Source organism: Acanthochromis polyacanthus, chromosome 23 (genome assembly GCF_021347895.1).
Source record: "Acanthochromis polyacanthus isolate Apoly-LR-REF ecotype Palm Island chromosome 23, KAUST_Apoly_ChrSc, whole genome shotgun sequence".
Taxonomy (NCBI): domain Eukaryota; kingdom Metazoa; phylum Chordata; class Actinopteri; family Pomacentridae; genus Acanthochromis; species Acanthochromis polyacanthus.
The window spans coordinates 9,226,884-9,244,984 of record NC_067135.1 but is presented as its reverse complement, the minus strand read 5'-3'; the positions used below and the strand labels follow the sequence as shown (position 1 = coordinate 9,244,984).

The 18,101-nt window shown below is 41.1% G+C and overlaps 2 protein-coding genes across 2 annotated transcripts in view; one reads left to right on the top strand and one right to left on the bottom strand.

The window, feature by feature from the left end:
* LOC110965472 (collagen alpha-1(XXV) chain) overlaps positions 1 to 18,101 on the bottom strand; it is a 177,518-nt gene that overhangs the window by 143,942 nt on the left and 15,475 nt on the right. The window lies entirely within an intron of this gene.
* LOC110962536 (pyruvate carboxylase, mitochondrial) overlaps positions 8,970 to 18,101 on the top strand; it is a 627,844-nt gene continuing 618,712 nt past the window's right edge. Inside the window, 1 exon segment of the mRNA XM_051943654.1 lies at positions 8,970 to 8,973. The gene's annotated coding sequence lies outside the window, so the exon portion shown is untranslated.

Below are 18,101 nucleotides of genomic sequence, written 5' to 3'. Positions count from 1 at the left end.
AAAGGTAACGCTTGCGGTCGGGACAAGAAATGCGTCTGCGCTTACGAACGGGCCCGTGTGGTAAGCAACTGGCAGTTGAGGTCTGACGCTGACAGCTTTGAGGGGTCTGAAACTGAAAACCTTGTCAGTCAATCCCACACTTGCCCTGAGGGGCGACGACGGGAAGTTGTGGAAAGCCTTGTTGCTGGATTTTCCCTTTTAAAAATGACCCTTTTTCCTGAATGTGCTCAGTGAACAAAGGAAAGATGTGACTGTAGAAAGGCTCTTTTAGGGGCATCTTGCAAATTCACTTGGACCTCACACGTACTTGGGAGCAAACCCAAACGAAACACGATACGTATGGTACCATTTGACATGAACCGAACAGTCTGAGTCACGGAGAGTTCCTGAGAAATGTGCTGCAAAGACTGAACGGTTTCATTTGGGCAGATTTCAGCTGGACAAGTAATGTGGCTCTTCCATTAATTGCCTCATTTAAAGTGTGACAGAAGACAAACTAGTTAAAGGCCCTCTGTGCTGCCCCGAGTCGATCAGGCAATTTTAGTGTTCTCAGTCAAACAGGGGCTAATTTCCTCAACATTAATCACAGCAGCCCTTGCACTGACAGATGGGAAGACTCTTACAGATCATGGAGATTAATGTGGCTGCCTGGTGCATCTCTCAGATTCAGTAGTGCTCTCCAGCCAGCTCAAACTCCACTTTCCCAACTTTTATTTCCCTGCTAGCATGGTACACATTGCAGTACCATTGCTCCACAGTAAATTTTATTTACATTGACAGCGATGCCAGCAACATTCCACTTGTCCAATAAGATACAAGAAAGAAATGGTGTCAGTTTATACCAGAGAGGCCTTCTAACATTTCAGATGCCCTCATGCTAAAATGCGAAAAGAATATTTTTGTTGGTCTCCGAAATGCTTGTTAATATGCCTGAGGAAATCAAAACACACCTCAGATATTGCTAAATTTCATTTAACTAGACCAAATAAAGAAAACTATATCACTTCTTTTTTTACTTAACTCATTGGAGTGCCAAGAAAAACTTGTCTCCAGAGCCAAATTTGGCCCACAAGCCCCTCTTTGGGCAGCCTTAGTCTCAACACAGAATACTGTACTGCCAAACTAGACTGACTCCCTGTTCTGAGAGCCATGGACCAAAAGAGCGTAGTGGCCATGATGGTAGATATTGACCTGGCCGAGTTTCCTCGAGCTGGAAATGAATGGCTGGACTCCCGACTCCAGATCCAGCAGCCAGACTTTTCAAACAGAGAGTTAACCAGCTGCTCTCGTACTTCAACAGCAACCAGCTCCCCCTGCAAAGACATGCACCAAATCTCAACTTCCCTATTAAATCCACCCCCTTGGACACACATATACACACACATAACACTTGATACTCGGAGCTGCAAATACAGTGGATCAGGGTGGACACAAATAACTCCACCGAAGTTTCAAGTGATTCCAGCAGAGCTCCTAATTCCACAGTGGCCACTTGTTTGCTCTCAGCATCTCCAGATGACAGGATTTGAGACAGACTGTCTCACAACGGTCGTGACACCTCTTTAAAAGGGTTGGGTCCTCTTTCAATCTGACAGTATGCCTCTATAGCAGTTTAATCTGCAATTTAAATTCACTGTGCTCAGGTTGCTACTACAGCCAGCTTTTGTTTGACTAGAAAAAAACAGGAGAGAATGAAAACTCACACGCAAAAATGTCTCTGTGAGGCTTGTTTACAATCTTGGTTTAGTACACTGGAATGCCAAGATTATTTGTTAATTTGCACATGACAAAATGTACAGCTGAGGCTGATGGGAATCTCATTATTACATCCAGATTCACAATCCTCTAACGAGTTCATCTTGATTCAGGCGTTTCATTGTAATCCATCCACTAGCTGACAAATGTGAAACAGATATTGGTGCTGCAGGAAAAGTAAATGGTTTAATGACTAAATGCTTTGATCACTTTGGAAGATCTGCATGCAATTTAAACACAGTCAATATAAAAGTTGTTCTAAAATGTCACTGAAAACCAAAAATGACAACCTCATGATGGCACAAGAAGAGAAATCAGACCCAGTAACGTCAATGACATCATTTTCTCATCAGTTGGGCTGCAGCTAATCACTGTTTTGACGATGGAATAATCACCAAATTCTATCAATTAATGTTGAACCTATTTTATAAAGCAAACAGCTTTTAAATTTAGCTTGAAGTTCTTTTAGGTGCGTGCTCATTAACAATAAAGACAGTTAAAACGGTGGTTGTGTACATTTTTCACACTTAAGCGGTTATGTGAAGTGCTGCTACTAGTTTTACAATATTACATTTAAAAGATGTTAAACCTGGTGGCTGAGACTGGAACACTTATGTTTGAATGACAGCAACAAAGAGAGCAAATCAAGAGACATTCGGTCTGGGGAAAAACTGGAGTTCTTTTGCTGGTCCACCCGTGTGACGCCATTCCAGCTGTATCTTTTAAAAGGTGACCAAGACTTTGTTTTAACAGGCTGAGCAGTAATGTATGTTCCTATTTGTCTAAAAAAAATCATCAATAACCTGAAAGAGAAGTCTAGTCGCTTTCTACTGAAGCTCCTAGGATCAGTGGCTCATCAGTGTTCCTTAAACTTCTGTAAACTAGTCTTGCCTAGCCAGCCCATTCTGTAGAAAATAATGGTCTGGCTACACCCACTATCATTCTGCTATTCTGACTTGTTTTGTCGTTCTTTTAACCAGTCACAGTTGTTGAAGTTGAGGCCAGTCGAAGGATGCAGCTCTGGTGTTCACTCAAAAAAGTGGTGGGTGGAATTCTTGTGGAAGAACATTTGCAAGCAGAGAGACAAGAACTGTGATTAGAATGCATAATCCACCACAAAAAACCAGCAGGGCTGCCTTATTACATGATCCAAATTCAAATTCCAAGAACAAATCTGATTGAAAAGAGCAACGTTTTACACCTGCATCCTACATCTGGTGAGTCAGACTAAGGGTGAACCAACCAAATGACACTAAAACGGCCAAAAATGTCACAGTTCTAGCTGCTCATCATCTGAGCCGACATGCACTGACATACTGTAGGAGGCAGAGGAGCTGGCACTCCAGAAAACAGCCGTTTGTAGTGAAAGGCCCTTACAAAGGCCTCCCGTCGTGAGTCAATAAACATGCTGTCTCATGAAGATGACAAGGCCCCCATCAAACACGTCCATGCACAAAGGGGATCTTCGGGATGCTGACAATGTTCGCCTTTCATGGAACTGGCATGGGTGCTTCAAGAGTGCACCCAGCGCACACATCCCCGGAGACTCGTTGCCATGACTCTAAAAATAAACAAACCTAGCAATGTTCAACAAAAAGGCCATCATAAGGCCGCTGACCAGACTCAAAATCAAGTACAACAGTGCTTGATTACCTCTGATTGAAAGCATAGCGACGAAGGAAAGAGAAGGTGAGCGATTATGGAAAAAAATGCAAGGGAGGCAAAGAGAGTGAAGGTAGCATAAAAGAGGCGAAAGATCATGAAACAGTTCACTTGCAGTTTTGCTGTTTAATTTCAAGCTCTATTAACTGCAAGCTAATAGAAGAGGCAACCAGGAATTCCAAAATCACAAAAGGTTTGGTCCATCAAGCTTATTTCCCACAAAAGTTATTAGTTTTCACGTACCGGGGGTCAATACATCAGTGTGCAGGCAGCCTGTGTGTGTTTGCTTGGCAACTCCATTACTCTCTATGAACAATAAAGCTCTCTGCACATATTTTGTGGCAGCAGCAGCTACTGCATTGTTTGGTAGAAACCCAATGCAGCAAGAAAGTACTGCACAGAAACTGTGCTGTACAGTGCAGGACCAAATACCCTACTTTTTTTTATTATTATTCATTCCAAAATCCCCTGTGTGTCCTTAAAGATGTATTCTATTCAAAACCCTCTCCATCGTGGTTCATATTTGATTGTGCATACATGCATTTTCCAGCATTTTATGGGGCATCTCTTTTCCATGGGCGGAGTACCTTTGATTTGTGGTTTTCCTAACCTAGGCACAGTATCAATGCTCCACTCCCCCTCTGTCGAAGGCTTTCGCTGCAGCTGAACATCGGGTTGTGCCAGAGACACAATACTCTCCTCAGGGCTTGGGCTTGAGCTCACTGTTGGCAGGGATTTGGTTTTGGACACTTTAACCTGCCAGCAAATCTGGGTGGGCAGCTGGTAGTAACCTGAGCTTCATCAGATCATCGCCAAGTTCTAACTCGGTGCTGTCCCTGGGGCACTATTTCTAACCTTACAGCCTGGTGCCCGACCTTACCAGGACTGTGTCTGCGCTTTATAACGCCACACACAAGCCGCAAGCAGAATCAGTATGAAATATTAATATCATAAATTTGGTTCGTCCAATAGTCCTGAATGAAATCATGCCGCGCTCCAAAAGCAGATAATCACCGTGACATCAAGTCGAGCGTGACCAGCACATTTCTCGGCAGCACTTGCTTTGTCTCTGTAATTGCCTTGGAAAGTCCTTGGACATTTCATTAAGACAGACAGGTTCCTCTCACCATCGATCTCAAATGATGAAACACCGTCTTCTCGAGTTGGATTTTCTTTCCTGGCTTGGACCAGGACTGGAATGGTCCAGCTCCGATGGTTTACTCATTACTCAACTTTCATCCACACTCAGGTTCTCTTTCAGGTGCAGAAAATAGAATTGTCTTAACTACATGAATGCTGGTGCAGTTTTTAGTCATTTCCATCACGCTCCAGTTAGAACTTGCAGCGTGCTACATTTCTCTGCTTCATATCACTAAAAACTAAAAAGCAAGCGACCAGATACATTAGCAGACTGAACCAAGGCAGGGACAGCAAGCAATTTATGAAACTTGTCTAAACTGTAAAAAATTAAAATGAAAATAATCTGGCAGCAAGGGGGCCTTAAAAATGTGTTAAAATACAATTCTGTACCATTCAAAAGCTGCAAAAGTGGTCATAACATCAAAAATTCCTGTAAAGTACTGACATTTTTAACAACTCTTTAGCAGATTTTTTTACAATGAAAATGTAAAATACTTTTCCTGAGATTATAGGAGGTGTTTTTATTCAATAAAATATTAAAAATATCTAAAATAACAGATAAAATTATTCTTTTTATTTTTTTCTTTCAAGTAACAGCCAATATCTGCAGCATTGTGATATTTTTTAGTGATTTAAATACAGTAAAAAATAGTATGATTTTACAAGATTTTGATGAAAACATTTATAGTTTGGGTTGTTATTTTTTTTACTTTTTTTAATTTTTGGTGTGAATTTTCCTTTGAAATTACAGAATATATCTGTTAATAAGTATATTTGTAGATTTAAAAAAAAAACAGTAAAAATTAAGAAAAGTACAATTTTACAACCTAGCGTTGGAAAAAAAAATTGTAAAAATACAGATTTACACTTTCAGAAAGTTGTTTTTGGAGTTACCATAAATTTTTTTATGTAATTTAACAATACAAGGAACATAAAAATGTGTTTCTTTTACTGTTATGGAATATTTGTCAAAATCTTTGTCAATACAAATCAGGTCACCAAGTTATATACAGGTTAAAATTTTTCTTTAAATCTGTATTTTTTGTTCATTATTATCTGTCATTTCACAAAGTTATTAACTGTAAAAAAAATTAAAAAATGAAAATTGTCCAAAAAAAAAAAAGTAAAAAACAAAAACACTGATTATTTTACCTGCATTTGCTGCACCCCGAACTTTCATATTTCCAGTCTTTATGCTGAGATAAGCTAATTATCTTGTGACGCATTAAATAAAAAAAACAAACAAAACACACACACAATTTGAGTTTCAGCTGATGCATTTTGGTCAGAAGAACCAAGCGGCAGTATGTAGCGTTCAGGGTGAGCTCTGGCTGGCAGCAATGGGCAAAATGAGGTAGTGTTCTGAGAAAGGGTGGAGGTATTCAGCAGTGAAATGCAGTCAGAGAAAGCAGCTACTTTCAGTTGCCCTCGGTATACAACTTGAAATCCAAGCACAACACCGACTTGGTTGGAAAGTCAGAGCGCAGCTTTGTCTGGTCTCGGAGCGCCAGTGTTTACAGACAGGACTGACCAACACCATCAGCGTCGATCTTATGTCATAATGACGAAATGTTGAGGCTTTGTTGACACTTAAATAATCCGAGCGTGTTTACAGTGTGCTTAGTGCTCCCTCAGGAGGAACTCTAAAACCCTTACCTGAAACAACAATATTTGCATAACATGCTAACATGGGGATGTCTGGTTGGATTTGGACCAGAGTCAGCACCTGTATTTCTGTGATGACAGAATTCTTTGGTAAAATATCACCTGTTGATATGCAGTAATGTAGGTTTGTTGTGTCTAAAAGTAAACAGGCACATGTCTTTTATTTGGAGGATTAATCACATGCGTTTTGTCCTTTTTTTCCCCACCACAGTCATATCTTCAAACCGACTGTCAACATCTGCAGGGCGTCATAAATGTCCTGCAGACTGAGGCAGCAGAAATCAAATGAAGTCGGTGGCATTAATGTGGAAAATGTGTTTTACAGTGTTTACCTGTAATTTTTTTTTATCATCATCAGTTTGCTTTTGGGTATTAAATTTCTAGATGAAACATATTACATCCTGTTACTTTCTATTTTAAAAAATCCATATACGTTTCACACACCGATTACTTGGACACAGTTGGTAGGTTAACAGTATACTCAGATCACAGCTGAACTTGGAGGTCTCAATGATCATGTGAAACGTAATCAATATTGGCTGTAATTCATACTCTCTCCACACATATGCATCAAAAAGTAGGTTTGCTAAAAAAGGAAAAGTCCACAGCTACTGTTATGGCTCTCATGTTAACAGCTGTCCACGCCTAGTTGGCAGACATCAGCATCAGCCCTCCCTCTTCTGAAAATCTAATCACAGCTCTGCCAAACCACTTTAGCACATTTAATATAGATAATTAACAAATGTTAGCACGACAAGACTTATACATGTAATTAACTGGAAGATAGGTGTCAGAAGAAACTAGATAACTAGAGTCAAAACCAAGTCTGTCTCGTTCTATTATCCACAGCGGGGCTTTCTGACCTTGCCACGATGACTTTATTGAGATTGAACAAATGAATAAAATCACGTTGTGGGTAATTGTACAGCACCATCTAAGCAGGTAACCTTCCTGCCAAGAATAAATCAATGACTACCTCATTAAACAACCCTTCTGCCTGCTTTGAAGGCTCCTGAACAGCAGGTGGAAACTCTCGTGAAATTGCTTCTTCAATGCCCTTTGGGGCTTCTTCTTAATCCTAACAGCGGAAAAGGCTGCGTTTCAATTAAATGTGTGAAATTAAATGTGAGGTATTCAAATATCTGTGTCGTGAGCTTAGTCCTGGATTTTGAAAGGATGGGATTTTTTTATTTTATTTATTTATTTTTTTAACAGGCAAAACTGAAAACTTACAGAAGGATCCGCAGATTTCTGCATTAAGCCCAAGTGTCTGGGCCAAAGTGGGAACAGGTGTATGGCCACTTTTACTGTGGATGCCTGCTGGACGGTACAAAAAACAACAAATATACACAGGAGGCCGATTGAGGAGGCGCGAGATGATGCCCAAGATAAAAAGTTACTCTGCATGTGTTGGGCTCATCAATCATCCCGATGCATTTGGGATTTGAGGAGGAAAAAAAAGCATTATCAGCTGCTCTTCTGAGTGTTGATCCTCAGATTCCAATAGCAGGTGCTGCTGAATGACCCAGTTCACTTGGGTTTTGTGGCTCTTTACCAGATGACTTGCATGCATTTGTGCCCCCCCAACACGGAAATGAGCATGTTGTACACACGTACAGCTGTTGCAGCTACAGAAATATCAATGCAGACACATTCTGCACAACAGGTTTCCTTCATTGATCTCCCTCATTATCACTTATATTCCCCGCTGGCATCTATTGCAAAGGATGGATTTGCGCAAAGCCGGTCTCGGTCGCAGATAGAAGCTTTTATACGTACGGTCTTTCCGTTTAGCTCGGCGCTAGTAACAAGAACCTTATTAGTAAATTCCAGTGTTAGCCGTATCTTCAGTGCTAAGCTAGACACCGTCAGTAAGTCCATTTACATGTTCTTAAAACTCTAGAATTACACTTCGCTGCATCAGATGCACAAAGCAGCTGCAAAATGTACCAAGAGGCCGTGTAGCCGCCGAGGCCGAACACTCTGGGGTTTGAGTGTGTGGCTTCAGCAAACAAAAGAAGTATTGATTACACCACGCTGGGCTGTTTCTCCCCGAAGGTTGCTAATAGTTCCCACATTGTAAACATTTCACCACAAGCCTTCACTCGAGGAAATGTTTCCCAGAAGAAGAGGTAGCCATTGGCACCCATCAATCCCACGGTACCAGAGTGTGTCTTGGCTTGATGCTGCTGGTAACTTAAGAGAGGAAAAGAGGATGGAAATGGGGGGGAAATGTTGGACTACTCCAGAGGAAGAGAATCCCTGCAGCCCAGTGCATGAACTGGTTCCACAAGATTTACAGAACGCATCGCAGGCCAAAGGTTTTGTACCCACATGCACTAAAGAAAATACGCTCAAAGAAGGCAAACGTTGTATTTTGGTTTCGGGCAAAAAGCTAAATAACACTTCATCTTCTACATAACCAATGACACTTATGTCTCTTGGCATTTCTTGACACAGACATTTCATACTAGTTTGCTTATTTAAGGCCATTTAGAGAAATTATATACTGAGCGCACCAGCGAGAACAATTCAAAATGTGCATGTTGGGTTTATTCAGTGCAGTTGTAAAGGTACAAATTTGACATTGGTGTTTATTGAAATTACCTGGTGCGCAGAGTTGACCAGGGTTGTTTTTCAGAACCTAAAGCCAGCTGGAGACTAATCTCTGCCACCTCACCAACAATCAGAGAAATGTAAAGTTTGCGTCGCCGGACGTGCATTTCATTCCCAGAGGAGAGGCGGCAGCATGTCTACGAAGGTTTGAAAAGCACAGAAATTCTACATCATTCTCTGCGACAGATCCAAACAGAATGATGAATTGCAATGCAGACACGACTTCTTTAGTGTGCATTACAATGCAGATACTGCAAATAGTATTGTTAAGATTTGTTTCAGCACCATCCCTCTTAAGCATCACAACAGATGGCCAGAAATCTCATGTTTCCCCTCTGTTACTATTTTGGTCTCGAGCGTTGTTCTGCTGGCTGCCTTGCAGTTCTGTTGAGAGCTCACTCGGGTCAGAGGCCTCGTCCACTCCAAAGCCACCGGACCATAAACAAGCGAGTAGCCGTTTCTCATCTTCTGTTTGTCGGCGCTGACGTCAGAGCGCGGTATCCGTGGCATCTCCAAAGCCTTGAGAGTTTGGAAAGGTGGCGATTGATAGATGAGCTCAGGGAGTCGTGAAACGCTGCTCGCTCGTCTGTGCCAGACAGTAGAGTCTGTCTGTCTGCCTGCCTGCCTGCCTGCCTGCCTACCCACCGGCCTGTGTGTCCAGTCCTTGGCGAAGCTTGTCAGCACCGAGTGGCTGACGTGATGGCATGGTGTTTTACACAAGTGCGTGATGACCTGCGGTCAGAGCCACCTGGAGTGAAACCATCAGAGAATCTATACTGTTGAATCAAGAGCCATTACAATTGATATTTAATATGAACTGCAATGTAAGAGAAGTGCTGCAATCACTGTGTCATATAACTGTTAGCTAACATCTTTAGTGTCATTCTTCAGGTTTACTAATAAGACTGTACAAGTGTCTTTACACAAAAATTTGCAGTGTAACTTTACCAAACAGTTTCTGCAATATCAGTGTAACATTTGTATTTCCATTCATAGTATGTCAATGCATTATTTAATTTTTTGGATGCGATATTTCAGTTTCATATGTAATATTTCGATATATGTAATATTACTGTACCACCTCAGAATGATTGCTAGTATTACTTTTTTCTAATCCACTGCAATATTTTACTGCAAAATTCAGCCAAATGCTAAGACAGCACACAGTTTTTTTTAAAAAATGCGGTTAAAACTGATCCTTTATTGGAGTCAAAAATAAGAATGACTACTAACAGCAGGCTGCTGTAAAAACTGATAATGTGAACAGAACAAAAAAAAAAAGACAAACTGGACACAACACAAACTAGACAAATGACAACAATGAGGCACAAATCAATAAGAACAAGACACAAAAACATGAAATGACAAGCAAGACACAAAACAGCACAATTTACACCAAAAAAATACAAAAATGAGTGACAAAACAATACAAAACGGAACACAAAACAGACAACAGAAAATAGACAAAGAAATGACAAAATACAAATCAGATGAAAATCGACAAAAAATTGAAAATATAAAACTACAGTTACAGTTAATGCTGATCCCAGTGGCAACTCGACATAAACAGTATATCCTTACAGTCTACTTCCAGAATTAAACGCAATTATTGCTCTACAGTACTGTAATCAATTATACAGTAAATAACTGCTCAAGTAAATTGCAATAGTAACACTGTAAAAACAATAAAATACTAGTGATCACTATTTTCAGTTGTGTATCCTACATGTACGTTATGACTTTTCTCATGTTCTGTCATTTTGTTTTTAATGAGCATTATATGGTCAAAGAATTTCCTTCAGGATTAATAAAGTTTTATCTTATTTTAAGCAGGATTGTGACCTCTCATTACCTTGTTGTCAGCCCTGGTTAAGCATCAAAGAAGCCCAAAACAAAAAGGATCATGGAGCATGACTCTGCTTTGTGTCCAAATCTGAAATAGCTGCCAAACTCACAAGCCAGAAGAAAAACCTGGGTATCGATCAGTCAGTGCCTTTTCAGGTTGGCGAAAGAAAAAAAAACAACACCCTACAGGATTCTCATAGCCAGCCAGCAGAGCAGAACCTTAAAGGATGTGGAGCTTAGAGTCTTTGCTTTGGGGGAAAAAAAAAAACAAAAACACATTACTTTAAATCACATGAAAACCCCTGAGAGAAAGCAGAACATGATCCAGCGTGATCGGGGCAGGGACCAGCCTGTGCATAAGTTGAGGTGGCACAGAAGCCATAATTGAGAGTGTCAGCCTTTGCCAGAGTCACTTTGATGTGGACCACTGCACAGCTGCAAAGCGACTGGACTGTCAACATGTACTGACCTAGAGCACAGGAACGACTGTTTAAGTAGACAGAACATTTGCACAGGATAGCATGAAGATTGAACTGATGGGCTCCACAGAAACGGGGTAGCTGGCTTTAGAATGCATTGGAGCAGAGCGGGTCTCAGCTGCACGGGGAGCCATGTTTTGACACAAATAAGTGCCGAGTCATTATTGGATTTTAAAGCATGTAAAACTGATGATACAATAAGCGGGGGGCGAGCCGAGGAGCCACACAGCGCTGCAACGTGGGTAATATCACGCACAATATGGTAGCCATATCCTATTGACACCCCTCAAGGGTAAACACAGACGCAGAACAGAAGGAGCACACAAGCCAGCCTTTCGGTTCCCCCTCCTCTCTCTGGTTCTCCGTCATCTGTTTTCTGTTTCGCTGGTGCTGTCTTGGCTAAACAGCAGCAGCAGCAGCCGGGACAGGCCTCGCGGCTCAGCTCCAACACTCTCACCTTCTCTAATCCCTTCAGCCTCGCCACGCCGGAGGTGCAGCAGACATGCACCTGTCTGCTGGGATTTATTTAGTCTCATCCATATATTAGAGCAGGAAGCCAACACAGAGATTCACTCAGAGCACAAAAAGCAAACAGAGAAGCTCCTCATAAGGCAAAGACAGAATTTCTGGCTAATTCACACATTTCAGTAAATGTCGATTGAATTGGTTTATTTAACTATTTAATGTAATCCAAGCTAGAATTTGTTCTAAGATGTTTTTTAAAAAGTTATGCAAAAGTTTTCTTGTTGTTCCCAGAAAGTTCTTCTTCAAGACAGAACAACTTAAGACGTTCTGAAACTGTTTGGCGATAACATTGTTAAATGATTAGTTCTCAAAACTGAGAACGTTCCTTCTTTCTTGCATTGTGGGATTGTTGTATAGAGTCTACAATATGTTCTCTCAACATAGTTTTCTTCCTCAAGATTACAGTAACGTTATAAAACACTCTAGATAAACTACATTCTACCCTCTGAGGTCACATCATTTTTTTAGATGTTGGTTTGAGAACGTTCTTCCTTCACTATCATGGAACATTGTCAGTCTTTTACAGAAGAACATTCTATTGAATTCCCCAACATCTCTAAAACATTCTGAGAACATTGTAGTCAGAATTTTCCACCTGTGTTAACATATCTCAGTACAGGAACACCTTTTAAAGAACGTTCTGTCATCCGAGGTCTCATGAAGTTCTTCAGAAGTTCTTCCTTGGTTGTCATGGAACATTGTAATACTGTTGTATAAAAACGCTCTAATGTGCTCCTCAACAACATCCCTTAAGCATCCTTGGAGAGCTACAGTCAGAATGTAAATCCAATTACAGGAACGTTTGGCATACATTTGAATGCGAGAACGTTCCTCCAGTGCTAACATGCAACATAATCTGTGTTCCTGACAATATCCTTTAAATGTTGACGATGAAACATTCTATTAACTTCACAGGAACATAAATGGATTTTAACAATCTTTAAACATTTGATGCAAACATGTTTTTTTAAATTGATTATAACTTGCAGATAATATTAGCCAAATCTTGGGGGAACGTTCCCTGCTAGCTCGGAAGTCATAAATATGTCAACTGAAGGTTTAAAATAGCTTTTTTTTTTCCATCCAGAAAATGGTTCAAAACCAAGAACGATTCCGATTACAGCGTCCTGAGATGATCTTTTGAAGCTACAATATGAGTAATGTGGACATTTTTCCTTCATTTTATTTTATTTTTTTCTGTTCATGATGAACACAAACATGAAGATGTAGTCAACCTTTGGCACATAAATATTACAGCTGAGCACACATCATTCCACTCATCAACACTTGAGCCTGTGTCAGCTTAGTGGACATCCATCCCCAGCACCAATTAATTTAAAGGAAAAGGTGTTAATCCCTCATCTTGGCAGCCTTGCTGGACATGTAATACACCGGTCTGTCCTTCTCCTCAAGGGGATCTCGTATTCTTGTTCAAATATTATCTCACACTTAACCTAATAGGCCAAAATTTAAATGGGACTCTTAAATTAAGTGTATAAAATAATATGTGCCTGATAAAATTTAAACATCTGACAAACCAAATCTCGACTACTATGTCGGATAATTTGAGGGCGGATTAAGCAAAGACCATATATTTAAGCACAAGATAACAGCAACTACAAATGCAGTTTGGTGAGTAATTCAATGCCTTCAAGCCATGAAAAGAAGTCCCCCCCCCCCCCCCCCAACACTTCCAGCTTGCTAATATAAAATAAAAATCTGTGAACCGCAGCTGGAGGCCTCGTAACCATCAGCCGTTGCTTAAAGGCAGCTTCTGGCTTCGCTCTTATTTCTAAGTGTCATTTCTTTCCTCCGAACAGAGCCTCTGTTGTTTTGGGTGACATGCGTGGTGCGCCACATTCACTTAATGAAGCATGCCGACTTCCTCGCTCCCCAGCGTGCCCGAGCAGGCCTCTCGGAAGACTGTGGAGTGTGAGGAGGAAGGAAGGAGGCTATAAAAGGACACTAAAAAAGACTGCAACTTGGGAGAAGTCGGGCAGGCAGCGCGCCCTGCTTGGCTTGTTTACCACAAGCTCCAGTTAATGCGGAACCTTAAAGCTCAAGTGTGGCTGATTTGCAGGAAGGTGTGTGAAAAACCAATGTGGCGCACAAATCCTGCACCGGACTTCAGAGCCAAGTGTTAACCAGAGCTCGTCTCGTATGTGACTCATGTCGGCTTGTTTGCAATTGTGTAATTGCTTTGGAGGGAGTGTTTATTTTAGGAATAGGGATGTTTTTGTCCCTAAAGTGCACATAATCTTTCTTAGTGACATCTCGTTGCAATCTGCACCTCCTTTGGTACATTTTCAGACTTTGCAACCGTGAGAGGATGGTTTCAATGAGCAGACAGGACCACATGAGAGAGTGTCTGATGGAAACCCCTCTGTACACACGGAAAATCAAAGTACAGCCATGCAAGTGTTTTTAAAGAGGGGATGGGCTGAGACGCCGACGCAAGTCTGGTCTCCTGCAAATGCCTTGGAATTAAAATGTGGGCCAAAACCGAAAGCAAAAGATCAAGAAAAGAGGTGCTGCGAACTATTGAAAGTATTTCATACTATTGAAGATCAACACATTGATATGAAGACAGACGAGAAGTACAGCTGCTGTGACTTATGTGGTCCACATTCAAACCAGGAGCTGTAGACTGAACTAATCTCAATGGAAAACGCAGTATTATTGAAAATTTTGGGGCGTTTTGATAAAATTTGCCCATTTCAGAACACTCAGCATCATTCCAATGTCAGACAGAGCAAAACACACAAGCAGCCAGTAATTCAGCAGATTTTAACAATTATCAGCCATAAAAGACTGTACTGAGTGACTCCACTTGCCATAGCTGACACTCTTTGCTACAGAGCCAATTCTATCTCACAAAAACTACATTCAAATACAATTGTTTTGCAAATTGCTAGCTAATGAGCCAATGGCCTAAATTAACTTGTTCTTTGCATTCTCCTGTATTTAAACTTCAAGTGAGAAGTTAGATGTATGATTTACAAGAATATACAGTAATCTCTATTAACTAGTTACAGTGGGTCTAAACAGCGACAGGTGCACCTTTAAATCTCAGTAAATGAGAATATGCTAATACGCTAACCGAGCAATGCTTAAAAACCTATGAAAATACGATAAGTTACAAACAATATTAGTCACCACTTTAAAAGTTTAAAAAATGTTCCTTAATCTTTCATTCATTTAAATTTTTGGCCACTTACAAGAAAAATGTAGACACAAAAACAGCATTATTTATCTCAAAGGCAGCTACAATAGCTAGCAGTTGCCTATTTAGCAATACTATGAAGTTGTGTCTTCCTGATGGCCAATATTGAACTTGGCTTTTAGCTCTGTTTGGGTCCCCAACTCCTGAAGAATCATATTTTTGTTCTTTAACTGCCAAATACATCACTTTGTTCTTCAAACTTCATTTAAAAAAATAAATAAATCAGCTACAGCTCATTAAACAAAAGCAATTACTTGAATTTTTCTTTGTTTTTCTCTTCAGCACCTGTTGGGCAATTTGCAGTCAGATATGAGCGCATCCATCACTACAGTTGTCTTTTCCATGACAGCATGAATTTCACTCATTTTTCATGAAAGATATCGATTATAGCAGTTTTAACATGTTTCCACATGGATAAGCAGATTAAAATGTGGAGTTTAACTCATGCTACTGCTTCAATTAATAAATGTGGTGGATCTTGCAAAATGTATGACCTAATGGCATAATCTCAAGAGAATTCATGCTAATTTCACCAACAATGTCAAGCTAAACGCACCACTGCAACTGGATTCACAGACAAGCTTCCTTCTATACAGTCGATACCAAAAACAGAGCCGCCTTTGACACCGAGTACAAATATTGACTTCTCCAGGACGGTTTCACTGCGGCCTGAGGTTGAAGGAACTCCGACCTCCCCTCCACCCCACCCGGCTCCCAGGACAGCTCCCCACACCTGCTGCGGTTGAAGACCTTATTTACACCAGCACCATTTGGAAACGTCAGTATGGGCCGCAGGAAAGCCAGAGATGCGCGGGGCTCATAGGCGCACACATATACAGCATCATGCGTACACACACCAACACACACTCGTCTCTGTTTCATCTCCAGCCCAGGATTTTTGGGAGTCTGACAGGGGCTGCTTTCTTGGCGAGAACTAGGACTCGTGCCAAAGGTCTGTCTAACACGAGCTTGAATTTCTGTCCTTGCACACACAACAGCCAAACAAGCTACAAGACCTAAATGACATATTCAATATTTGTAGACATCAATATCGGGCAAAACCGAACCTGCTTCATCTCGGCGGCGTGTCTAGAGTTTCAGAGGCCGCTAATGAATGTGGTGAGAGCAGGTAAAATCCCAGTTATCCGTGACAATTCGGTCTGCACAGAAACGGTAAAAGTCACACCGGTGCACTGCCGCACAGGGAAAATTACTCAGGATGAAACCTTTTTTGGGACTTTGACATTTTGTCACAGCAGACAGAACAGTATACCATTTACCATCATCAAAACGCGCTGCACAGAGGACTCTCAGAGGGCCTGCTATTTTCATGAACCATTTAATGTGGCCTCCAAAGACATTTATATAATTTATCATTCTGAAGCATAACAGAAAAACCCTTTTGGAGAGCTAAAAACCCTGTTTGTTTCCTGTTTTTTTCCCTCTCTAACTTTGAGGCAAATAAATCTTTTTTCCGTTTGAGAAGGGATTCGGTGACCTGAACCTTCTCGAGGGGGATCCATATCAGCAGCGCGCACACAGGCTGCTCTGCTTTAAAACAAAGTGAGTTTTTGCGTCTGCTCTTTCTCCGTTTGTCCTTGCTGCTTATTTTGGTCACTTTCTTGTTTTGCCCGTGTCGATAAATCCAGTCAATCGCTGAAGACCCCGAGCAGCTTGCTTCCTCGTGCTGCTTTCACTGAAACTGGAGAGAGCTTTTTGAGAAGGAAAAAAAAAAAACAAAACAGAGGAGGGGACACGCTTTCACAGAAAAGGATAAATGTCTCTTGTGATTCAAAGATTGCTTGTAAAAGACAGATTTGCTCCTGGATCAAATCAAGAAGCTAATTGTGTCTTATGTAGCGGTTGACGGTAGCAAAAAAGGATTTTGGAGCAGATAACCCCTGCCAAGTGGAGAATATTTTGTGCCACCATCGCGAGTGTCTCGTTTAAAGAGTGCAGAAAGAGGGAGGAAAAAAATCCTGGCAGCCTGAGTACAGACAGCAGCACAAAGAGGCGATTTGAGTGAACAATTATTAGGCCGCACCAGACTTGACTGGTTTGTGCGCGCATGGGAAATTCTTTAGCACATGGCAATTAAACACGGGTGGGTTGGGAAGGGCCTTAGACGTGGCCCAATTTTGACATCAAGAGGTGGCAAGCAGTCCCTTGATGATGTTTGGGTGACTTGTGCAAAAACCCGTTTTATAAGCCATTTGCCTCATTTTCTGAATTATTACCCTTCCATTTCAGCCGCTCTCAAGTGGACGTAAAACTCTGGATGCTGGAGCAAGTTTCCCACATCGAGATGCACGAAGCATAATGTAGTTTTTCCCCCTTTACTTTGATTTATTGACAGTTTAGGTGAAACTCATGGTTGGCACGGGCAACACAACAATTCTGCAGAAATTTAAAGTGGAATATATCTTACATGTATATATGTATACATATTAGTCTTCAGGGAACAGGTTGGATGACAGATTAACAAAATTCTACTGCCAGCACCGGCAAAACAAAGTGTTAAAACAACCAATTGTCATTTTACAAAGGGTTATATGCTGGACAGTTTGTCTCAATGAGCAGATTTCCCTAAAATGTCATTTGTCTTTGCCATGCATAAATCTCAGTCCTCCTTGCTCACATCTTTTTCCCTGTGACGGCTTTCAGAGCAACTTTAAAGAGCCTTTACTCTTCTCAAACCCACAAAAAAGCAATTAATACAGTCTTTCTTCATATTTGTCACATTAAAGTTTCTTTGAAACACAAATTACACATCTCAAATTGACTTGTCTGACACCAGATCTGGCGAGGAATTAGCAGCCCCAGTGCGAATGAGGGAAGTTGTTTCTTCACTCTCTCCCTTGTTGACTTTGGCCGGCACTTGCTAATCTGAGAACAGGCCAGAGGGGAGCCGTCTACCTGGAGCAGACTGTCAGAAAACTATTAAGAGAAAGATATAGTGGGTGTCCATTTTTCTTCTCGTGTAAGCCCTCAATAAAACCTTTTGCACTTGCGAAATATCTCAGCCTCTCACTGTTTGCAGTGTGCTGGTCGATTATTGCAGGTCAGTATGAATACCAATAAGAAGTGTACTCGCTGTGTGTAATAGGTGAACACACACAGGTTGCAGAGTTTGTCAAGACTTATTTATTCAGCCAAGACCGCTACCATAAGCATTATGCCCCCTGCAGCAG